The sequence below is a fragment of the Piliocolobus tephrosceles genome, chromosome 1 (genome assembly GCF_002776525.5).
Source record: "Piliocolobus tephrosceles isolate RC106 chromosome 1, ASM277652v3, whole genome shotgun sequence".
Lineage (NCBI taxonomy): Eukaryota > Metazoa > Chordata > Mammalia > Primates > Cercopithecidae > Piliocolobus > Piliocolobus tephrosceles.
In genome coordinates, this window is record NC_045434.1 from 25,613,653 (window position 1) to 25,633,359 (window position 19,707).

At 37.0% G+C, this 19,707-nt stretch overlaps 1 pseudogene; it reads left to right on the forward strand.

Moving 5' to 3' along the window:
* Positions 1–18,774: 18,774 nt before the first annotated feature.
* On the forward strand, positions 18,775–19,268 carry LOC111539266 (annotated as a pseudogene).
* Positions 19,269–19,707: the final 439 nt, after the last annotated feature.

Genomic DNA, 19,707 nt, shown 5'->3' on the forward strand with positions numbered 1-19,707 from the left:
TTTCCTATTAAATTTACTTTCAGCTTATGTGTCACACCTCTTGCAGCCTCGGTGAAACACAATAAAGGAAGAGAACTACAGTTCCTTTATTAAAAGCTCTTAGCGCACACATTTCCCAGGTAAAGATAATCCACAGGAGGATAGATTTGGGCAAATTTCATCATAAAGGTGATTCAACTCCACCTAGGTTTTGCTATATGGTGGGGGAAGATCACATAAAACGATGCCTGTGTGCATTGCTCACTGTACCTAGGAGCGCATGACACAGGAATTGCATTTGTCTCTATTTCCAGGGGTCACAGTTACAGTCTAGAAGTCTTGGAACTTGTGTATAACTTATAATGTATATACAACTTATGTATAAGTTATAATGTAAGTTATAATGTGTATATAACAATCAAAGAAAGAGAGAAAATTGGAAGAAATGCAGTAATGAATGGGGTCAGAATGGTGGACAGAGGGTCGGAAAGCAGGAAAGGAAGAAAGCAAATGGTAGAATCAGTTCAGTAGTTAGTAATGGACCACGAGACTTTCAAGAGGGAGCTGATCAATTGACTCTGATGTTGTTAAACATATAGGAGAAATGGGTTACGGCTAAGGCAAACCAAACCAGGTATCAAGGATGATCTGGAGAGAGGATATGGATCACACTTGGACGAGGCTGTGTCTGCACAAGCATGGGCTCTTCCTTTGCCGAAATATGCCACCATCTTAAGAGCTAAAACCAAGCAAGCTTTCTGCTGACTGCTCAGATGTTAGTGTCTGCACACTTCCAGGGACTTGTCAAATCCTAGTCTTAATTCATCGTCAGTCCCCAAGGTTCATGCAGTAGTCCATGCTTTCCAAATCTCAGTTCAAACATCAATTCCCAAGGACATTTACCCTAACACTGCAGACTAGATTCAATCCATGCTATGCATTCTCAAAACCTAGCTATCATTTTCTCCAAATTACTCACAGTTAGAAGTTATGTATTTCTGTGATTTTATTTATCTTTCTCCTTTATTAGACTATAAGCTCCTTGAATATAAGAAGTGTGCTTGTTTCTGCTTAGCATTGTATCCTCAGTTCCTACACTGAATCTGGCACATAGTAGAGGCTCAGCTAATATTTGTTCAATGAATGAATGAATGTATCCTAATCAGATATGACTAAAAGGTAAACAATCATCCCATGATGACTAATGATACCAAGCCTCCAAAGGCCAGCAGGAAGTCATAGAATCCCAAGCAACTTCTGACTGAGCTCCTTTCCTAGGGAAGCACACACTCCCAGACAGCACCATCCAGAAGTAGACCAGATAAAATTTGGATCCATCATGAATGTTTAATTGCACTCTTATCTTCCACATACAATGTCAGTATTTGACTTGCCTTGTATGACCACGGGAGGCTTTCAAAATTAATTTCTGAATAACTTCTTAAGGCTTTTTGGTATATTGACTTCAGCCAAGGATCATTGGTATTTCCTGAGACCGGAAAGATTTGGGCCTCATGCGTAAACAACATCTTGGATCAAGCATGGAAATTTCAACAGTACTTGGCAATTTCCTAGCGGCTTACAACTGCTGATCCCGCCAACACAGGGAGTTCACATGCAGTTTCCTCATCCCTCTAGTTTCTATAAATGTCCTTCCTCAGAAAGCAAGTGGCCAGAGGCACAGAGAATAGTGATGTACTCAAGTTCGCCTTCTGCAGCTGAGTTAAGAATTAAATCTAGCTCCAGTGAAGAAGCAGCAGACCATGCATTCGAGACCAGTTACATAAGTGGTTTGAATCACATTATTTTCTATCAAAAACTGTTTTATTCATTTGTGCTATTCCATTTGTGATATCAAGGTAAGTGGGAGATGGGAATGTGTCAAGAAACAAAGGCTCTGGGGTATAGCACAGAATGCCCATGAGTAAATCTGTAAGACTCCACTGATAACTGTTCCTTTCATCAATAGCAGGAAAAAGGTCACCAAGAAAGACATGACTCTGAGGAATCCAGAAGCCATTGGATCTTCTCAAAATAGAGAATTTCCTCAGAAAGAAGCAGAAAGAGGCCCAGATTTGAGTCAAAGGGACCTAGATATGAATACTAGTTTTGTTACTGAGCTGTGTGACGTTGGGCAAGTTACTTCACTTTTCTGAGCCTCAGTTTCCTTATTTTAAAAGCAGAATAATAATATCTGCCTTCCATCACTGTTTCAAAATTAGAACTAGCATGAAGAGAGACTCCAGACTGCTGTCTGGCTTGTAATAAGTTCAGCTGTCATTTCACTGGCCATCTCCAAATTGCCCTCACCACTTCTCCATTTTTCTTGGTTATCATCCTAGACCATGCCGGGTATCCTTTATTCATGCTACTGTTTTTCATGTAGTTTGCTGAACTTAGAAGTGTGATTTTCTTGGCTTTAATATCTATGATAGTAATAACTTGAATTGCCTATTAATTGCATTTTGTGGTCTCATGGTACGAGAGAGAGCAAAAGCGAAAGTGAGAGAGCTAGAGAGAAAGAAAGAGAGCAAGTGAGGGCAAGCAAAGTCCAGAGACAGCTACATAAACCATATTTGATTATGTGCATCTGTCAGAAGCAGGCCAGACCCACGGGATGATCAGGAATAAGTGCAGCTGGAACAGAACCCAGATGTCTTTCTTCTGGCCCCTCATCACATTCACTCCCACTTTTTCACTCCTCATTCCCACTTCTCTTTCTCTCCTCGCTCATCACTCCATATTTGGTACTCCTTTAGGATCCCAGCCTTCTACCACGACTACTTTAATGAACTTTGGTCCTGACCCTCATGCCTGTCATCATCTTCTGTCTAGTCCAGAGTGGTTCTCATGTACTCTCTGGCTCTGTCCAGGCCCAGCATTTCCTCCGCTGTCCCTTCTCAATTGAGTCCACTTTGGCTTCCAGTGTCTGTCCTTTTCACCTCTCCTCAATAGGTTTCCTAAATCCACCACTGACTCAATGTAGTTCAGGACCACTGTTCTTCCTGCCTCTAGTTTTGTTTCCTGACTAGCTCATTCTTCCTTTTCATTTCTTTGAGCCAGGGGGCCAGGACAGTCTCTTGTTAATGTTTGCACACCGCAGGGTTGATCGCCCCGTGCCTCCACAGGCCTGACCAAATGTGAACTTGACTTAGATCTTGCATAGGCTATGCAGGTATAAAAATCCAGGCTCCTGCCATCAAGCAGCTTACATATGATTGGCAGATAACACAGACATATTAACGATATAAAGAAAAAACAGCCACAAAAAGTCTCATTTGAATTTGAATAATGTTCTCAGTAGATCATTATTTATCTGAGAGTGAACGCACCAAAAGAATCCAACAAAATAAATGGTCCTAACTGGATTATTTTTATGATTACTTAATTCCAAATTTATACGAATATAATGAGTACAATATGATTTGCTAAAGTACAATGCGTAGGGAAAACAGAATCTGCTAAGCTAAGAATGACCTGTCAGTGATTCCATAAAGACTAACTTGCTTAACAGAGACTGGATGACACAGAATTTAAGGTACAACTGCAAGGATATTGTAAAAATCTTGATGGTGATCAATAAGTTGATGATTCTTTATAGTTTATTTCAAAAATAGCAACTATTTTAAAGAACTGAATTTCAAGTATACACACACAGAGGTACACATACACATAACCTGCTAAGTCATCTTTTGTCAATCATCGTACTTTTTAGAGTTATATATTTCAAACTTCAAAAATATTAGATATAACTCACATTGTTAACATTTGGATAATGGCATTTCCAATGCACAAACAAGGGCTATTGATAAACAAAAGAAAGCATACGATTCGAATAACTGAATTGCAAAATTAAGAAAGCACATCAACTTTGCATATTAAAGATATGTAGGAAAATATATTCATAAAACATCTGTCACCTGTTTCAAAAGGGAATGCTTAATTAGAATGCAATGACCTCAATGGGTCACCCAACTTAAATGGTTCAGGATTGTGTCCTGACTGAAAGTGGCCAAGGTAACTAAAAGTCAAGTCAAACAGCTGCTCACTCTGTTGCCTAACTTTGTTCACCTAGTTAAAAGTTGTCATTGCTAGATAATATATTTCCCACGTTTGTACTTATTTTTCAGTTTCTAGGAAAAAATGTAGAGGCATTCTGGCTTTTTTCTTGGTACAAGTCATGGTTCATTTGTTATTATGGTTACAGATAAGAAATATCCAAAACAACAAACAAACAAACAAATGAAACCAGATAAGAAACATCCCAGATATTTCTATGTAATTCTAGACATCTGGGTGTGCTGAAAGACACTTCAAATTTGAACGGTTCCTCCCACAATGTTTGGTCCATGTGCATTAAAATCCAGTTAAGCAAATCTTTATCTTTTTTTTTTTAATTTTTTATTATACTTTAAGTTCTAGGGTACATGTGCATAACGTGCAGGTTTGTTACATATGTATACTTGTGCCATGTTGGTGTGCTGCATCCATCAACTCGTCAGCACCCATCAATTCATCATTTATATCATGTATAACTCCCAATGCAATCCCTCCCCCTCCCCCCTCCCCCCTCCCCATGATAGGCCCCAGTGTGTGATGTTCCCCTTCCTGAGTCCAAATGATCTCATTGTTCAGTTCCCACCTATGAGTGAGAAGCAAATCTTTATCTTAAAGACTGCTATGTGGAGAATCTGACCTGAAATGAACATCCAGATATTTTTTCATAATTGGGGGAATTCCAACATTAGTGAGAGACAAGACCTTACTTCCAAGAATAGACATCATCACCCTTTACTTCCTGTCAGCTAGAGTGTGGGCATGATATTTGAAGGAATGACCCACAGGTTTGGGGTCAGATTTACAGAGTTGAGACCCCAGTCGTGTGGTCACAAAGGACGCATGGTGACAATGCCAACCAGCAGTGATCAGAGAGGGTAACTCTTACGGCATATCTTTGACCATGCTTCACTTCCTTTGGTTTCCATCTACACCTAGTCTATTATCCTTCAAATGGAGGTATGAGATATTATTCCTATAAATTTATATTCTACTTAAGTTAACCAGAGTAATTTCTGTTTTATTCACTAATAGAATCTTGACTACCACAAAAATCCTAGTAGAAGTTATTGCAATTTACAGAGCTATAGGATAATGAAAGAGGAATGGATAAAACAATACACAGAATTTATTATGTAGCTTATTTGCTGACAAAGGCAGTGAAAATATAGCTAGTGTTAAAGGATGGGGAACACTGATGCTCTTGGCACAGATTGATGGCATGACTAATGAAATTGTGACCTATGATGTGATGATATTAGGGAATTTGTGTTCAATGTGTTAGGTATAGTCAAGGTATTGTGTTTATGGAAGAAAATATTATTTATTTAAATATTCATATTTCCATATTTGCAATGAAAAGCCATTTTGTCTATAAATAAATTTGGCATTATATTTGTAAACATTAAACATAAGTGATGTATATATGTATTTTATTTATGCTATTTTCTCTAGTTTCTATGTGGCTGAAAATGCTTAAAATAAAGATTCTAAAACTTATTACTTGCAATTACCTGAGAAGATCACAAACCAGTTGGAAGGAGGGGAAACAAGTATCCATTGCCATAGAACAGTAAAAAGTGTCTAAAGAATTGAAGGATGAGGTCCAATGACAATATTATAACCTTAAATTATTAGTTAAAATTATGAACTTAATTATAGGGACTCATATAATTTTGTAAAATTGCCTCTAATCTCTTATAGCTACTTAGCTAAAATAAATGAATAATAAGCACTAAGTTCTATCATGCACATTGTTGAATTACATCCATTGAGTTCACAGATTTCCCAGACCTTTTTCTGAAAATGTGGACACTGACAGAGAACACATGGAATGCCCAAAATTGGAATGGAGCACTAATGGGGGGTTTTGGAGGACTTGGAAAATCAAGAACCTACAGCTTCCATTTAGTTTCCTCTCTCAATGGAAGTAGCTTCTCCCTTGTCTCAAATAATTATTCCTACCTTTCCTGAGGACCCTGCAACTCTCTAATCTGTAGAAGTTAATTTACAATTGGAATCCATTTCTCTTCATGCCCCGTTACCCCACCCTTCACTTTCTCCAGAATCCTAACTAGAATTGGATTCCCAGTGTGCCCCAAATCTGAGAAGATAAAATCTATGTTACAATAATTGTAAAAATTGTATAAGTTATATTAGGAAAGACATGGTTTATATATGTGCTAATTTCTGGATTCTGAGAGTGTTCAACTAAGAAAGGCACTGCAACTTAATCAACTGAATTTATTAATATAAGTACAATGAACACATTTTTTTAAAGTTAATACACTAGTTCAAGCTGCTGGATCTTATTGTTTTCTTTTCTTTATTATTATTTTTTTTACTTTAAGTTCTGGAATACATGTGCAAAATGTGCAGGTTTGTTACATGGATATACACGTGCAATGGTGGTTTACTGCACCTATCAACCCATCATCTAGGTTTTAAAACCCATATACATTAGGTATTTGTCCTAATGCTCTCCCTACCCTTTCCCTCCACCCCCCAACAGGCCCCAGTGTGTGATGTTCCCCTCCATGTGTTCTCATTGTTCAACTCCCACTTATAAGTGAGAACATGCAGTGTTTGGTTTTCTGTTCTTGTTAGTTTGCTGAGAATGATGGCTTCTAGCTTCATCCATGTCCCTACAAAGGACATGACCTCATTCTTTTTGATGGCTGCATAGTGTTCCATGGTGTACATGTGCCACATTTTCTTTATTCAGTCTATCATTGATGGGCATTTGGGTTGATTTCTTTCCTAACTGACTTACTTCTACATTCAACATTGGCCACAGGAAATAAAGTTGACATTCCATAAATTTCTTGGAATGTTATTAAGAAAGTCATCCAGAGACACTGAAAGACTGTTGAAGTGAATTTTATCATCCACTGACCCTCATACCCAACTATGACCTCTGAAAGGGTCCTCAAAATACTCCCATTACTAAAGCCTTCAAAAATATATCAGTGAAAGGAATCCCAGCATCTTTATAAAGTGTCCAAGTTGTTCTCTGTAGGTGAGAGATGCTGAGGTTGAAATGAGCTCAGTGATTTCAACATGGGTTGAAAGATTCAAGGTGGAACTTCACCACTAGATATAAGGTATACATTATTACCAAAATAGATTACTTGGGTCAGTATGGTAATTAGAATGATCTCACTCAAAAGCTACAGTTCTCAAACCATAAACTAAGATGCCCAAAGCTCTGCAGCAAAGTCACAGAAGTGGCCCAATATCTTGTAAATGTTCAAGGAAAACACAGTGAAATATACCGCATGTACCACTAGCTCAAGATAGTTACAATTTCCACTTTAGACCATGCTACATTCCTTTCAGTAACATCATATCTTTGAAAAACAGGGTTTTGGTGGCTGCTGTGGTAAAAAGCAAATACTGACATGAAAATTAATGTTGAATAGAAAACGAGGGTGGTAGTTTTTAATGTGATTCCCAGATTTAAAAAGTTAAGTAGTGCCTAACAGGTATATATATTCCACAAGTAAGAAATTAAAATTATTTAAAGATAAAACAAAAATGTACTCTTTTCCTTCAATCTGTGTGTCCTGTGTTCTTCATGTACACATCCCTTTGGTAAGTAGTTGAAGTTATTTAAGAATAAAACAAAAATATTTGTTGTCCATTTTATGCATATTTCTTTTATATAATCAACAAGTTATTAGGACATAAATATATATGAAGTTGTTTTAGCCCAACTACTTAATAAATGGAACTTTGGATTACTTAATTTGACCCAGAGGCACCAAAAAAAAATTACTGACACACTACGGACACTAAGACTGAGAAAGTTTAGAAATCTCTATCCACAGAGATCTTCATTACTGTTACTAAGACCAAACAACTTTATTTTCTTTTAAATTTCATTTTATTTTATTTTAAGTTCTGGAATACATGTTCAGGACTTGCAAGTCTGTTACATAGGTAGACGTGTGCCATGGTGGTTTGCTGCACAGATCAACACAACACCTGCACACATTAAGCCCTGCACACATTAGATATTTATTCTGATACTCTCCCCACCTTTATCCACCCCTCCCCACTCCAACAGACCCCAGTGTGTGTTGTTCCCCTTTCTGGGTCTATGTGTTCTCATTGTTCAGCTCCCACTTATAAGTGAAAACATGTGGTGTTTGGTTTTCTGTTTCTGTGTTAGTTTGCTGAGGATAATGGCTTCCAGCTATATTCATGTCCCTGCAAATGACACAATTTCTTTCCTTTTTATGGTTGTATAGTATTCCACGGTGTATATGTGCTACATTTTCTTTATTCAGTCTATCATTGATGGGGATTTGGGTTGATTCCATGTCTTTGCTATTTTAAATAGTATTGCAATGAACATACATGTAGCTGTATCTTTATAACAGAATGATTTATATTCCTTTGGGTATATACCCAGTAATGGCACTCCTGGGTCAAATGGTATTTCTGGTTCTAGGTCTTTGATAAATCACCACACTGTCTTCCACAATGGTTGAACTAATTTACATTACCACAAACAGTGTAAAAGTGTTCCTGTTTCTCCACAGCTTCGCCAGCATCTTTTGTGTCTTGACTTTTTAATACACCATACTGACTGGAGTGAGATGGTATCTCAATGTAGTTTTGATGCTCATTTCTCTAATGATCAGTGATGTTGAGCTTTTTTTCATATGTTTGTTGGCTACATAGTAGACACAATAAAAAACAATAAAGGGAATATCACCACTGACCCCACAGAAGTACAAACAACCATTAGAGGATACAATAAACACCTCTAAGCAAATAAAGTAGAAAATCTAGAAGAAATGAACACATAAATTCTGGACACATATAGTCTTCCAAGATTGAACCAGAAAGAAGTTGAATCCCTGGATAGACCAATAACAGATTCTGAAACCAAAAAAAAAAAAAAAAGCCCAGGAACAGACAGATTTACAGCTGTATTCTACAAGAGGTACAAAGAGGAGTTGATACCATTTCTTCTGAAACTATTCCAAATAATTGAAAAGGAAAGACTCCTTCCTAACTCATTTTATGAGGCCAGCATCATCTCGATATCAAAACCTGGCAGAAATACAACAACAAAAAATAAAACTTCAGACCAATATCCCTGATGAACACTGATGCAAAAGTTCTCAATAAAATACTGGCAAACCAAATCCAGCAGTGCATCAAAAAGCTTATCCACCACGGTCAAGCTGGCTTCATTCCCTGGATGCAAGGTTGGTCCAACATATGCAAATTAATAAATGTGATTCATCACATAAACAGAACTAAAGACAAAAGTCACATGATCATCTCAATAGATGAAGAAAAGGCCTTTGATAAAATTCAACATCCCTTCATGTTAAAAAGAAACTCTCAGTAAACTAGGTATTGATGGAGCATACCTCAAAATAATAAGAGCCATTTATGACAGGCCCTAGCCAATATCATACTGAATGGGCAAAAGCTGGAAGCATTCCCCTTGAAAACAGGCACAAGACAAGGATGCCCTTTCTCACCACTCCATTTCAACGTAGTCTTGGAAGTTCTGGCCAGGGAAATAAGGAAAGAGAAAGAAATAAAGGATATTCAAATAGGAACAGAGGAAGTCAAACTGTCTCTGTTTGCAGATGACATGATGCTATATCTAGAAAACCCCATTGACTCAGCCCAAAAGCTTCTTAAACTGCTAAGCAACTTCAGCAAAGTCTCAGGATACAAAATCAATATGTAGAAATCACAATCATTTCTATACACCAACAACAGACAAACAGAGAGCCAAATCATGAATGAACTCCCATTCACTATTGCTACAAAGAGAATAAAATACCTAGGAATAAAGCTAACAAGGAAAGGGAAGGACCTCTTCAAGGAGAACTACAAACCACTGCTCAAGGAAATCAGAGAGCACACAAACAAATGGAAAAACATTTCATCCTCATGGATAGGAAGAATCAATATTGTGAAATTGCTGTATTGCCCAGCAGATTCAATGCTATTCCCATTAAACTACCATTGACATTCTTTACAGAATTAGAAAAAACTACTTTAAAATTCAAGTGGAACCAAAAAATAGTCCACAGAGCCAAGACACTCCTAAGCAAAAATAACAAAGCTGGAAGCATCAGAATACCCCACTTCAAACTATACTACAAGGGTACAGTAACCAAAACAGCAATGGTAATGGTACAAAAACAGACACATAGACCAATGGAACAGAATAGAGGTCTCAGAAATAAGACCACACATCCACAACAAACATCTGATCTTTGATAAACCTGACAAAAGCAATGGGAAAAGGATTTCCTATTTAATAAATGGTGCTGGGAGAACTGGCTAGCCATATGAAGAAAATAGAAACTGGACCTCTTCCTTATACCTTACACAAAATATATTAATTATTACTCAAGATATATTAAAGACTTAAATGTAAAAGCCAAAACTATAAAAATCCTAGAAGAAAATCTAGGCAATATCATTCAGGACATAGGCACGGACAAATATTTCATGATGAAAATGTCAAAAGCAATGACAGCAAAAGCAAAAATTGACCAAAGGAATCTAATTAAACTAAAGAGCTTCTGCACAGCAAAAGAAACGATCATCAGAGTAAAGAGACAACCTACAAAATGGGAGAAAAATTTTGCAATCTATCCATCTGACAAAGGGCTAATATCTAGAATCTACAGGGAACTTAAACAAATTCACAAGAAAAAAAACAACCCATTAAAACACGGGCAAAGGACATAAACAGACACTTCTCAAAACAACTTGATTTTATTACATTAAAAGAAACTTCTAGGTCTAGTAAATAGGGGCTAGACTTGGTACTTGTTGAACCCTTGAATTTTGGAGGCAATATATACCACATTTACACTTGTGTCTGTGACCCATTGTTAAATGAGACACAGGTCAAGAGACAACTCTTTGGCTGGTCTAGGATATTGTATAAATAGATCTATCACTCTGCCCTTATATGACAAAAAAAAAAAAAAAAACTTATGGGAATCACAACACCTGCAGTAGACTGGAATATTGTATGTATCCTGAGGGAAATCAAAATAGAATCACACTAAAGATATCAAGAGTTTTGAAGTAAAGCTGATCCCTCTTCACTTTCTAAAACAGGTAATTATTCTCCTTTTAAAAACATCATTTGTTTTGTAACTAGGTCCTGTCCAGGAATCTTTTAGGCATAATTAACTTCAGCCTTGGTCAAGACTGGCAATACTCCAAAAGTACCTGACAAAAGCAAACTCAAAAATTCTCTAAGGAGACATACCTTCAAATCAGGATCTACAAAATTCTCACAACTGAAGCCCCACTGAATAGGAGCTTACAATCCAAAGTTACAAAATAGATGGGGAATTTCACCATGAGCCAGAGAAAGCAGACATAAAAATATTAGGATTATACCCCCCACCAGTTTATAATTGAACAATAAGACAGAGGCTACCAAATAAAAATGTTTAAAATGACTACAGAAAGAAAAACTAAACATATATACATATATATATATATATATATATATACACATTAAATATAGAGCAGGAAGTTTTGGAGGGAAAATACCTGAAATGAAAACTATATCCATTGAAATTACAATAGTAGATGTGTTAAGTTGGAATGTAGATAAAAGCATAAGGAAAATTAATTAACTGGAACACGTATCTTTAAAAAATTACTGAGAATGCTGTATTGACAGGTAAATAGGTGGAAAATATGAATGAGAAATAAAGAGACATGGAGGATAAAATGAGAAGACTTAACACATATCTGAAGGAGATAAGTTATTGGAAGAGGTAATATCTGAAATTTTTAGCCTTGATAAAAGAGTTGTGAAATTTCAAAACCAAACAGTCCTAAGTAGGATAAAAAAATAAGCTCACACCTAGACAACATAGTAAAATGGTAGAACAGTAGAGATACAAAGAAAATATTACAGACATCTGGAGAGAAGCAGCACATTATCTACAAAGAAATAATGTATAGTCTGGGTCTGGTCTCGATACATTCAATGGTAACAATAGAAATCAAAAAATAATGAAACAATATATTCAGTGCTGAGATAAAGTAATTCTCAATTTGCTGTTGACAGAATTCCATGTCCGGTTAAACTACCATTTAAGAATGATAATGAATTAAATGTTTTCAGATCCATATTGTATGAGTTTACCATTAACAGACACTTACTAGTGAACTTGGAAGTATCTGCCTTAGTAAGAAAGAATCTCAATCTATAAAGAAGGAAGTTTGAGCAAAGAGACTGAAAAAAAATCAGTAATTCCAAGCAAACTGCCAAATGTTATAATATAATCACAATAGCTATTAACTTAAGAAGTACAAAAACAAGTTCAAACTAAAATATGTAAGGTTGACATTTAAGACAGAATGATGGTGATTAGAGTTCCAGTGTTTCAGGGCTCCTGTCTTTTTCCAATGGAGCAAAGAGAGAGTGATTAATTGTATACTTTGTTAAAGAAAGTTTGCATATTAGAATTTTAAGAGAAACACAAAAAGACAAGAAACTGAATGCATAACTGTAAAATTACTAGGGTTGGAAGAGGTTATAAGATGCTTAATGCATGACTGCAGTAGACCAAGTGGCCACAGAAATTGATATATTAATAATGAACTGGATGTTTCTAATCCACCTATCATTAAGTTGAGCATACGCGCAGGCACTCCATCATCTAGTGGAAGTAAACATATTCAAGATCTGACCGTTGCAGTTCCCAGGTTGGACAAGCAAGTAGCTCACACTCCTAACATGTCTACTCCAGCCACACAGTGACATTCTACCTTCTCCCACATCCATAGCCTTATAAAAAGTTGTCTAGGACCGTATTTTGAGTCTTATTTACAGATGGCTTATCATGACATAGAAATGCACTTTTACAATGCAACAGTGGTGACTCTGAAAGACAGTGAAAACTAAAATTCTTCCAATGGGACAAATGTGAAATGCTTTAATGTGTGATCAGGATGAAAGGAGAAATGTTCTTAAGTAAACATCTACATCTACTAGCAGGTTCCTTAAAGAAGCAAAACAGGAAAATTGATGACAAAGAGTCTTAGAGAAGAGCTATGTATACGAACTTCTGGCAATGGTCCCAGAGTATATTTGTGTCTCATGTGATGTAAGTACTCAAACAAAATTCTCCTCCATGGAGAATATTCTTCAAATCAAGTAAGATGATCCATTTGTTGTTATTGTTGTTTTGTTTCAAATTAAGTACTGACCTTTAATCAAAGAACTATAAATTCCCAGGTAGTCTTGGAAGCAAGACCGCTCAGTATTTGGTAACGCCTGTATTTGACTTTTCTTCCTCCTTTGCAACTGTGCAAGGTTTCTGTCTGGGTTTCTTCAGAAGACCTCTGTCTCCTTGTCCTGGCATTACAGAGACTCAGGCCCTACCGAAATGCATTTAAGAGGTTTTAAATAATTAAATAACGCCAAGCGGATGGTGATCAGCTCAGGGCAGATATGCTACAAAAAGCCAACTGAGGTCCCTCCAAGCTCATGGATGGAGCAAGGCTGACACTTCCTAATGGGCCTCGGGTTTCTCCACATGCTGTGCAGAGTCCACAGTGAAGTTGCTAAGGCTCTCCATTCATCTGCAGAAGCACATTCTTTTTTGCACAGCTGGAAGACTGTGCTTACGGTCTTTAATCTTCTCTCTGAAAAGCATCCAATTTAGGAATTTTTGCAGTAATCATTTCAGAGTAATGAAAAATGGACAGAACAATAGAACATTTCAAATGTGATATGCGCACTCTGTGCAATTCTCTCTAATGTATGTTTAAAAAGATGTATTAGTCATCCTGAGGAACCCTCTTTTGTCTCCTCACACAATCAAATTGCGCCTGCATGCGGACCACAAACATCATAATACAGTTAATTTACCCAATGTACTCATTTCTCCCTCATAACAATGCCCATAAGATAGCATTCAATTTTGTTTTAAAGTTTTAAAGTTTCTTCACATACAAGATTGGGCTGGAATGAACATTTTTTCACCTTGCAGTGCTGCAAAGCACCATGGTAGAGGCTAATGTGTGCCATTTTGCCTGGTTCAAGTCTTTTTTTTTTTTAACTTTTAAATTTCCATAGGTTTTGCAGAAACTGGTGGTATTTGGTTTCATGAGTAAGTTCTTTAGTGGTGATTTGTGGGATTTTGGTGCATTCATCACCGGAGCAGTATACACTGAATGCAATTTGTAGTCTTTTATCCCTCACCCACCTCCCGCCCTTTCCCATGCATCCCCAAAGTCCATTGTTTCATTCTTATGCCTTCGCATCTTCATTGCTTAGCTCCCACTTAAGAGTGAGAACATAATGAAGTTTGGTTTTCCATTACTGAGTTATTTCACTTAGAATAATAGTCTGCAATTCCATCCAGGTTGGTATGAATGCCATTAATTCATTCATTTTTATGGCTGAGTAGTATTCTATGGTATGTATATAAACCACAGTTTCTTTATCCACTCATTGATTGATGTTCATTTGGGCTGGTTCCATATCTTTGCAATTGTGAATTGTGCTGCTATAAGCATATGTGTGCAAGTATCTTTTTTGTATAATGACTTATTTTCCTCTGGGTAGACACCCAGTAGTGGGATTGTTATTTCAATTAGTATTTCTACTTTTAGTTCCTTAAGGAATCTTCACACTGTTTTCTATAGTGATTGTACTAGTTTACACCCCCACCAGCAGGGTAGAAGTGTTCCCTTTTCACCACATCCATGCCAACATCCATCATTTTTTTATTTTTTTATTATGGCCATTCTTGCAAGAGTAAGGTAGTATTGCATTGTGGTTTTGATTTGCATTTCTCTGATCATTAGTGATGTTGAGCATTTTTTCATGTTTGTTGGCCATTAGTACGTCTTCTTTTGAGAATTGCCTATTCATGTTCCTCAGCCCACTTTTTGATGGGATTGTTTGTTTTTTCTTGCTAATTTGCTTGAGTTCCTTGTAGATTCTGGATATTAGTCCTTTGTCAGATGTATACATTGTGAAGATTTTCTCCCACTCTGTGGGTTGTCTGTTTACTCTGCTGACTGTTCCTTTTGCCATGCAGAAGTTATTTAGTTTAATTAAGTCCTACCTATTTATCTTTGTTTTTGTTGCATTTGCTTTTGGGTTCTTGGTCATGAAGTCTTTGCCTAGGCTGATATCTAGAAGGGTTTTTCCAATGTTATCTTCTAGAATTTTTATAGTTTCAGGTCTTAGATTTAAGTTCTTGATCCATCTTGAGTTGATTTTTGTGTAAGATGAGATATAAGGATCCAGTTTCATTCTCCTACATGTAGCTTGCCAATTATCCCAGTACCTTTCATTGAATAAGGTGTCCTCTCCCCACTTTATGTTTTTGTTTGCTTCTTGAAGATCAGTTATCTGTAAGTATTTGGGTTTATTTCTGGGTTCTCTATTCTATTCCATTGGTCTATGTGCCTATTTAAATACCAGTACTATACTGTTTGGGTGACTATAGCCTTAAAGTATAGTTTGAAATCAGGTAACGTGATGCCTCCAGATTTGTTCTTTTTGCTTAGTTTTGCTTTGGCTATGTGGGCCCTTTTTGGGTTCCACGTGAATTTTGTTTTTTTCTTGTTCTGTGAAGAATGATGGTGGTATTTTGATACAAATTGCATTGAATTTGTAGATTGTTTTTTGGCAGTATGGTCATTTTCACAATATTGAGTCTACCCATCTATGAGCATGGGATGTGTTTCCATTTTTTTGTGTGTCATCTATGATTTCTTTCAGCAGCGTTTCATAGTTATCCTTTAGAGGTCTTTCATCTCCTTGGCTAGGTATATTTGTAAGTTTTTTTTTTGTTTTTTTTTTTTTGTTTTTTTTTTGCAGCTATTGTAAAAGGATTTGAGTTCTTAATTTGATTCTCAGCTGGGTCACTGGTGGTGTATAGCAGAGCTACTGATTTGTGTATGTTAATTTTTTATCCTGAAACTTCGTCAAATTCATTTATCAGTTCTAGGAGCTTTTGGGAGGAGTTTTTAGCATTTTCCAGGTATCCAATCATATCATCAGCAAACAGCAACAGTTTGATTTTCTCTTTACTGATTTGGATGCCCTTTCTTTCTTTCTCTTGTCTGATTGCTCTGGGTAGGACTTTCAGTACTATGCTGAATAGAAGTGGTAAGACTGGGAATCCTGTCTTGTTCTAGTTCTCAGAGGGAATACTTTCAAATTTTCCCATTCATTATTTATGTTGGCTGTGGGCTTGTCATAGATGGCTTTTATTATACTGTGGTATGTCGCCTGTTTGCCAATTTTGCTGAGGGTTTTAATCATGAAGGGATGCTGGATTTTGCCAAGTGTTTTTTCTGTGTCTATTGAGATGATCACGTGATTTTTGTTTTTACTTTTGTTTATTTATTTGTTTATTGACTTGTATGTGTTAAACCACCCCTGCAAGCCTGATATGAAACCCACTTGATCATGATATATTATCTTTCTGATATGATGTTGGATTCGGTTAGCTAGTATTTTGTTAAGGATTTTTGCACCTATGTTCATCAGGAATATTGGTCTGTAGTTTTCTTTTTTATTTTTCTTTTTTTTTTTTTTTTGTTATGTCCTTTCCTGGTTTTGGTAACAGGGTAACATTGGCTTCATAGAATGATTTGGGGAGGATTCCCTCTTTCTCTGTCTTGTGGAATACCATCAACAGGATTGGTACCAATTCTTCTTTGAATGTACGATAGAATTCAGCTGTGAATTTGTCTGGTCTTAGACTTTTTTTGTTGTTGGTAATTTTTTTATTACCATTTCAATCTCACTTGCTGTTATTAATTTGTTCAGGGTTTTTAATTCTACCTGATTTAAGTTAGGAGGGCTGTATCTTTCCAGGAATTTATCCATCTTCTTTTGGTTTTCTAGTTTATCCACATAAAGGTGTTCATAGTAGCCTTGAATGACTTTTGTCGTTCTGTGGTGTTGGTTGTACTAGCTCCTGTTTTGTTTCTAATTGAGCTTATTTGGATCTTCTATCTTCTTTTCTTGGTTAATCTCACTAACGGTCTACCAATTTTATTTATATTTCCAAAGAACCAGCTTTTTGTTTTGTATTTGTTTGCTTGTTTCAGTTTCATTTGGCTCTACTCTGATCTTGGTTATTTCTTTTCTTTGCTAGGTTTGGGTTTGGTTTGTTCTTGTTTCTCTATTTCCTTTAAGTATGACCTTAGATTACCTATTGGTGCTCTTTCAGACTTTTTGATGAAGGCATTTAAGGCTATCAACTTTCCTCTTAGCATCGCCTTTGCTATATCTCAGAGGTTTTGATAGATTGTGTCATGGTTATTGTTCAGTTCAAATAATTTTCTAATTTCCATCTTGATTTCACTGTTGACCCAATGATCACTCAGGAACAAGTTACTTAATTTCCATGTATTTGCATGGTTTTGAAGGTCCCTTTTGGAGTTGATTTCCAATTTTATTCCACTGTGGTCTGAGAGAGAACTTGATATAATTTCAATTTTCTTAAATTTATTGAGACTTTGTGGCCTATCATATGGTCTGTCTTGGAGAAAGTTCCACGTGCCGATGAGTAGAATGTATATTCTGTGGTTGTTGGATAGAATATTCTGTAAATATCTGTTAAGTCCATTTGTTCCAGGGTACAGTTGAAATCCATTATTTCTTTGTTGACTTTGTGTCTTGATGACCTGTCCAGTGCTGTCAGTGGAGTACTGAAGTCCCCCATTATTATTGTGTTGCTGTCTATCTCATTTCTTAGGACTAGTAGTAATTGTTTTACATATTTGGGAGCTCCAGTATTAGGTGCATATATATTTAGGACAGTGATATTTTCCTATTGGACACAGCCTTTTATCATATAATCTCCCTCTTTGTCTTTTTTAACTGCTGTTGCTTTAAAGTTTGTTTTGTCTGATATAAGAATAGCTACCCCTGCTTGCTTTGGGGGTTCATTTTCATGGAATGTCTTTTTCCACCCCTTTACCTTAAGTTTTTTGTGAGTCCTTATGTGTTAGGTGAGTCTCTTGGATGATGCATAATTTAAATATCAGTTAGTCTCCTTCTACAACCACCCTAGAGTTTGTTCAGTGGTCTTAAAAAAGCAAACTAGCCACAGTGACTGACTTAGAAGCAAGGCAAAAATGTCTGCAACAGGGACTTCTTATGGAATCTGACCTAGCTACTACTACAGCTGAAAATCCAATTTGCCAATTACTATGTTTAACCCCAATACCCAATATGGTCTCATACAACAAGCACCACTCCACTAGCTGGTAGCAAGTTGATTACATTGAATACCATTCTGAATGGATAGGGAAAAAATTTATCCTCACTAGCATAGAGTTGTTATCTATTTAGATTTGTTTTTGCTGCCTACCAAACTTTTGCCAGCACCAATGTGGACTCACTGAATGTTAATAGAAAATTACAATAATCACATAAAGACAGTATCACAGGGGAATAAAGGTTAGGGTCTCATCACCAGATAAAATCCCTACCCAACTGCGGGTCTGGCTAGATGCAAAGGAAAATGGAATAGGTAGTCAGTAATAGAAATCACGGATAAGTTGCCACTTATTTCTGATTGTCCATGAAAATCACTGACACGTAAATAATGCAGTCTTGTGTTGGTGTAGTCTTGCCAGCCAAAATGATTTCATTGGGTTTTTCCCTCAGAAGCTTACATTATAAAAATAATATGGTCCCTTCGTGTTCCAGGTGCTTTGGGAGCTGGGTGTTAAAGTGCAGACATGGCCAAGTCCAAGAACCACACCACACACAACCATTCCTGAAAATGGCACAGAAATGGCATCAAGAAACCCTGATCGCAAAAATATGAATCTCTTAAGGGGGTGGACCCCAAGTTCCTGAGGAACATGGACTTTTCCAAGAAGTGCAACAAGAAGGGCCTAAAGAAGATGCAGGCTAACAATGCCAAGGCCATGAGTGCACTTGCTGAGGCTATCAAGGCCCTCATTAAGCCAAAGGAGTTTAAGCCCAAGATGCGCCAAAGGAGTTTAAGCCCAAGATGCCAAAGGGTGTCAGCCACAGGCTCAATCAACTTGCCTACATTACCCACGCCAAGCTTGGGAAGCATACTTGGACCCTCATTGCCAAGGGGCTCAGGTTGTGTGGGCCAAAGGCCAAAGCCAAGGATCAAACCAAGGCCCAGGCTGCAGCTCCAGCTTCAGTTCCAGCTCAGGCTCCCAAAGATGCCCAGGCCCCTACTAAGACTTCAGAGTAGAGATCTCTGTCTGCCAACATGAAGACAGAAGAACTGGTGTGACCCACCCTGGGCTGCCGTCAGCATGGGGCTGGTGCCTTCCTGTGTAATTTGTACAAATAAACCTGAGGCAGGAAAATAATAATCATAATAACAATATGTTTTTTCCTCAATTAAAAACTTAGGTTTCAATAGTGATTATACTTTTTCAAATTTTTACATGCTGCCCCCAAAACACTTATATGCCTCCCTGGTGAGAGACTAAGAATCAGTACTTCAGATCAATGCATGGGACTCTACAGTTAGGGTCAAGTTAATTCTCTTGCGGGCTACAGACTCCTAGAAGTACAGCTCTTAGGAGTGTACAGACTGCTCATAAATCAGTTAGTCTATTATTGTAGCACTCAATGGGCATAAGTTTCCTGAGTGCTCTCAAAACCATTAACACATTATTCGAGTC